Here is a 6983-nt window from a genome sequence, read left to right as displayed (position 1 = left end):
TTGTGTGTTAGTTTGTGTGTTCAGTGGAACAGATCCAGAGCAGAACTTCAGGTTTAACTCGGATTTGTTCTCAGAAACACTCAGACCCTCAGCAGCTTCCCATCAGAACAACACGCAGCACTTAGCTTTATTTGCTAAAATGCATCGGAACAAACTGAGACCACGTTGTTTAAACTATCTGATCAAAACAAACAATGGTTTATTCGTCCTACACAGTGAGCCATGAGCACTTAGGGGATGTATTGAAGTAGACTACAGTCACATTTGAACATTACAGCTACAGATATTCCTGTTGGACTCTAAAGATATTGTGCTGCCATATTTGTATATTTAGCCTACATGTACTCTAAGGTGGATTAGGAACATGTCATTAAATCAAATACTGTCAAACACCACAATTCACTCTAGTCTTCCTCTGCGACATCATTAAAAGTATCTTCTGCCATTTCTAAACCAGCCAGGGTGTTTGGGAAGACACAAATCACACAAATATATTGTTTGTTTTTACCAGGTCGGATCCCTTTACTTACTTTTTAAAAAAAATATATTGTCAGTGGTTAAAGTGCTCTGAATGACGGTTAGGACGTGGATGACTGAACGAGTTTTTATTGTTTTCTGAGTGACTAGTTTAAACAACGTGGTCTCAGTTTGTTCCGATGCATTTTAGCAAATCAAGCTAATGTGCTGCGTGTTGTTCTGATGGGAGGCTGCTGAGGGTCGGAGTGTTTCTTTATCTGGTATCTTTATTTCACGTAAATCCAGGTGTGATCGTGACGAATCTGCGGACGAAACATCTGGAGACGGAAACTATCGCCAGTTAACCTGATCACCAGTTAAACTCTAACAGGGGTAAAAACCACATCTAGCTTCCCAAAGTGTCTGCACCCGGAAGCTTCAGCAAAGAATGACATGGTGGTTTGACATGCGCAGTGAACTTTGACTCGGACAAGGTCAGAGTTCATTTACACCGAAAACATTTTTGTTTTTGTTTTTTTTAAATTATAATAAATATTGTAATTTAAAATCTGCATTAATGTAAGTATTTTTAATTTCAAAAGAACAGCAACTATAATTTTTTATAAGGAATTTCATGGTGACTGGTGTTATTTTTAGAACGTGTGGTGGGCAACTCACATGTCTCTGCGGGCAACCAGGCGCCCGCGGGCACCGTGTTGGCTACCACTGCTCTACAGGGTTGTAGGCCTACTATAAGTCCACAGAACACCATCACAACTTCCTAAAGCCTAAAGTAATGTCTTCAGATGTCTTACTTTGTCTGGCCAACAAGGCAAACATTCTGTTTACCAAAGAAGTGCTGCAGAAGTGATTTAAACAATACATTGCTTGTTAAAAAAAATCATTAAAGACAGTGAAATGAATTTGAGTCACAACTATGAATCTGTTCCCCTTTTACTTTGTGAACCATAGCAGCAGTCACCGACAGCATCAGTGTAAACACATGCTGCTCACGTATATTTGCTTTTTACTGCAAGCTGGTGCTCATTTCAGCACTCTGACAACATATTTTCTTTGCATCGCATGTAGATGGAGAAGACAGATTTGGCTACAAGAGGTGTGTGTGTGCAAGAGAGTGAGTTCAGAGAGGCTGACAAAAAGGCAAAGCCCAGGAGTCAGCCTATCTTCTATTAAAGAAGAACACAAGAAGGCAGTAATGTAATTAGCAATCAGAAGCTCTCTGAATGGCATTTATTGACTAAAAGTCATCAGAGAGAGAAGACTAAACAGTCCCATGTACATCATAATCAGGCTGAAAACAAAGCCGCTCAAGCCGAGCTCCCTGTGGGGTTAACAGCGCTGCAGTGGATCAATACCTCAGTTCAATTATAAATGGCATTGCATCACTTATGTCAGGAGAATCTGTGCTGGCGTCAATCAGTGATCAATGCTCCATTTGAGCAAAAGAAGGACGAAACTTGCATATTCAGGTTCTGTAATGGGGAATTTTTCAACATTTCTGTGGGTTTCAAGGGCGTCGTGGGGGTGCAGACACAGACACTCTATCATTTGCAAACTCACCGGCATACAGATGAGAGGAGTGAATAACAGCGTGGGTACAATGGGCCGACAACTAACTGAAGTTTGAGTAATAGTGTTGTTCATTAGGAGTGACGGGGGATCCCCAAAAGGAATTCAGCAACATGGAATAGCCATGAAGCGAAAAGCGTATAAGCTTTTAAATAGATGATTTTGAGCTCCCCCCCCTCTCTCTGTATTTCAATTTCACTTATGCTCTGTTTGCTTGAGTGGTTGGTGGGCATTCCCGGAGAATAAGAAATAGGATGACAATGAGATTGTGGTGACACAGAGTAATGATTGGATGATGGGAAGAAAATGCATGCAAGCAACACAACACTTTCAATAATATGTTTATATATTTATACAGAGGCATCAGCGGAGATCTGTGTTCTTGCTGATATGAAGATAGATGTCCATCTGTGTTTAGAGGCGGCTTCTCCCTGGATTTTTATCTTCATCTGGAAAGTTAAGCAATCTGGCATTTTGGGCTTAAGACAGAGATTTCTCCATAATTATAAGGGGTCCCAGTGGTCACCAGCCTTCCAGATCTTAGGAAAGTCACGATGATCACTGCAGTGAGAGAATGCTGTGACAGCTTCTCTCAGCTTAGAGCCTTGTGATGTCATCTCCGTCCTCAAACCGACATTCTTCTCTTTTCCAGAGCTTTTTCTGTTATTATAAATAACCACACTGGTAGTTTGAGCCCCAGAGAATCCACTAATAAATGAACAAATAAGGCACTAACTATCTATTTATATGATCCAGTTACTCCATAAATTGGCTGCACACCTGAACCTAAGGAGTTTGTTAATTACATAAATGTTTATTCACATTTAATTACATTGGAGTTAGCACTTACCACCAGTGCCCACTTCCTCACCTTTCAGCTGCTCACGTTTCAGCAGCCTCTCTTCACAGGATCACTAACTTATCTTAAGTAATTAAATAGTAATTTGTAGATAAAGTGTAATCAGCTAACTATCCCTGCTATAGACAGGCGAAGTCCCCCCATCCCTCTTTCTAGGGCGCTCCATGGCACCTTATCTCTAAAAAAAATACATGCAGTAGTCAGTGGGAAGGGAAAATGCTTTTTTGATCTCATATGAATTGTGCCATGAATTATACATGTGAAGTTTATCAATTTAGAATACAATTTTGCATGTCAAGAAAGTCGCCGTTTGTCAGAGAGACAATAAAGTGCTATTTATGTTTTCTGTGAAACTGCTCAGTGAGCCACATCTGTCATTTCGCACAATTTACTTCACCTACATCAACATAGCTGCTGGCATATTTCACCTTGTTCTTCCACAACAAAGGTATTGGTACGAAAGAGGTGAAAATGACTAAAAACCTGCCATGTTCAGAGCACCTGTGTGACTTTGAGGTGTAATCCTTTTATATTTGACAGTGATATTTATTTAACCGATGCCATGTGTGTCAAGCAGGATTTAGAAGCTATTTGGTACTTGCTATTGACTATACATCACATGATATAGGGCTGGACCTTTCCCTGTCTAGTTGGCCTGACAAGCTACCTTACAGACAGCTAATTAGTTGGACAGGCTTGTGAACTTCAATGAAAAGTCAATATTAGCATCTCTTGATACCTGCTCATTTTAGTGCTACCTCCTTACTGTTGTGATTCAAAGCATGTTCTCGGGTTACAAGCAGAAAAACGAAGTGGAGGGAAACTGGTTGTTAAAAGTGAGACTATGGAATAAAAATGTGACAGAATAAAAGCATTATTCCATTTTTTTTAAAAATTAAAATTAAATAAGAAAAATCAGATTTCATGGAAATTACAACTAAACTGATGAAATGACATTTCATAATAAGAAAAGATGCTAAATTGAAGTTAAAGAAATAAAGAGATATTTTGCTCATTCGTTGTGTTAACTATGTTTTGCTCTGTGTAGTCCCCAAGTATTTACTTCTTATTCCTTTATTTAACACTTTGAAGCACCATAATTTTCATCTAGTCACTTTGCATAATCTGCCTTTACCTCATGTAAAATATCACAGTTTTATATGCATCTCATTAAAACACACATTAATGAATGAATGAAAGGATTTCGGTCCATCCTGAACATCAGAGCCGTTTATTAAGGATGTAGCTCCTCGTATAACTTACAAGCCAGAGAATAGCGAGCACGGCCAAAGGGTCAGCAGAGTTCTTTAAACTGCAGTTCAAAGCCATGTTAAGTGTGGGAATCAAAATCCTTTCTTCTGAGACCAACAGTAGGAGGCACAATAGCATCCTTTTGATCTTTCCTCTGGCATGTTTTCCTCTACATTTCTCCTCCTCCGTCATCTGACTCATTCATCGCTCCATTCTCTGGAGAAATCATGCTAATCAGGGCCAGCGAGATATTGTTAAGCACCAGCAGCATGCAGTGAGAGGTGCAGAGCAGCGATAGGTGAGCAGCTCTCATTTCCAGCTAATTATGGTCCTCCTTCACCAAATGGCATGCATACTTTACCAACTGGGGAATGTCTTTTTTAGCAAACACAGACGAGTTGCGGAATCATTTTTTCATACTATTATGCACAGAGTAGCCAATGCACAATTCCTCCAACATGCACTGATCTATTTCTGCCATCCCTTTCACCGAACACTTGCAAGGTAAATGATAATACCAATTAAAGGAACTATTCAACACCTCATCTTCTTGTATTTAGTTAAATAACATTTACAGCATTTACTGTAAATATGCAGCTGGACCAGCAACCAGAGAGCAAAGCTTAGCATAAAGCATGGAAATAACAAATCTGGCTCCGTCTACAGACAGTGAAATCTGCCCAGCAGCACCTCTAAAGCTCTAAAGCAAATAATTAAGTGTAAAAATGACATTTTTCATTTGATGGGGTTTATGGGGCTGGATTTCCTGGCTTCAACCAAAAACGGTGCTGGTTGTCTGGCAACTGGTCCCAGGCAAGGAAGAGAACGTCACAGAAAAGATCAAACTGCTATTTTTACACATCAGCTATGAGATATGTCAGGTTAGTAAGCTTTAGAGGTGCTGCTAAGCAGATGAGCTGTTTTCCTCTGTTTCTATTAGCTTCTTATGAAGACATGAGACTGCATCAGTCCTCTCATGTTACTTGTGGTGAGAATGCTAATAAGTGCGTTTCCCATAATGTCAAACAATTTTGGATATTGTGATGAATGAGAAGCTTTTGACAATTAGTGAATTGTAGTTTTTTTTTTTTTTTAAATTGTGGTCACTGAAGAATAAATGATGGAACTGACCACATAACATCAAATCAGATGAAACTTAATTTCACATATTCTTTTCTTAGAGTAGAATATATACAGGGCATATATACATAGAGTCTCTAAGGGAATGGAAACACAAAGTGCACTATATGTGGACAACCACTCAGGAAGCATGTATGTTGATTATTGCACCAGAACTGTTCTGAATTCACATAGTTTCAGTGAGGATTAATATCTGCCTTAATGCATCCAAACGTCTTTCTCCTCTCTAAAGACCCTTTTGATAAATCCAATCCTCTCAGATCCACAATGGCAGCTGAGATGCGCACACACAGCTCAATCAATATCCTCTGTTTCTTTGACACTCATGTCAAGGTCATGCTTACAGCAACACCTTTGGGTGAGACATAAAAAGATGACAGCCGGGGCATTGAAATGCATTATGGCAGATGGGAGCTTAAAGTTGTATTTATTTATAAGATATTGGATTGGAATAAATTAGCGTCATGAAAGTCATTTTAATCTCTCATATCACATTAGCTGTCTCCTGTGATATTGGCACAAGGCAAGGTGAGGGATGATGTATGAGCCGATAAGGAAAGCTAATCACTGCTAAACAGCACCGCTAGGATTTTGGAAATATTGAGAAACTCTTTTCTGTCCCGTACAACACAGATGGATGTGTCAGTAAGCCCTGTTATAAATCCCACACAGAATATTTGTCTCCATTTTATGATGATCCCATTTTAGGATGTTCAAAGGAAACAATCCGTCTGTGTCGAAAAAGAACATGGTAGCAATTTTCTACTTACAATAATATGTTCTATTACTGAAAGGAGATTTACCCACTGATGTTTGGACCTGTGGTGTTCAAAAGATGAGTGGAAGATGCAGGGAAGAAGCTGTATTTTTACAATTAATGACATTATTCTATTTCATACTTCTCATATGCACATTACAGTTGAACCACAGAGTGTCTTATATGCATTTATTTACTGTTATTTTGTATTACAGGGAGCAACTTTTAGGAGCATTTTTAATTTTTTGGTCGAGGAGAATACATCCAATATACCTTTACAGACGTATAAACAATGTAAAGATTCACAGCGTCATTATATTTAAGTTTGTATAATATTCCCACAGTATGAGGAACTAGACAATATGTATTTTAATGAAAAATGAATGTCTTTACAAGGGAAGTTCGACAGCTACTTAAAAATAATCATCCTTGAACTGACCATGATCCCAAGCATGTTATTAGTTGTTAAATACCAGCGTGACAGTTAAGAAAATGCCGCAAGAGACAAGCTTCCCAGTAATGCAGACTGTCACGGTAATTGGAAAGGATCATGCAGTGTTTACTGTTGCCAGATAATGATTAAGTTAAACTCCCTCCTTAATCCATAGATACATGTTGTCAGTCCAGAATGCATATGAGGCACAGCCAATAAAGATGGATGGTGATGACTTTTACTGATGAATGCAGTTTGTCTTTGTTAACTGCTTTGTCACCCTCCAGTGTTGATTTAAGCTGTGATTTTAAGGTGAGTTTCATGGCATTTTAAATAGATTCCCTTCAGGGATACGCATACCTGATCATAAACTGCAAACACACTGAAAACATGCAAACTTATTTTATAGTAACAGGTTTACATATGCTAATCAAAGCAATCTTGACATAATTCACACGTCGTCCAAACGCCGTTTTATTTTGTCACTCGCATTCATC

The sequence above is a fragment of the Amphiprion ocellaris genome, chromosome 15 (assembly GCF_022539595.1).
Source record: "Amphiprion ocellaris isolate individual 3 ecotype Okinawa chromosome 15, ASM2253959v1, whole genome shotgun sequence".
NCBI lineage: Eukaryota > Metazoa > Chordata > Actinopteri > Pomacentridae > Amphiprion > Amphiprion ocellaris.
The sequence above is the reverse complement of the archived record's forward strand: the minus strand, read 5'-3'. Positions refer to the sequence as shown.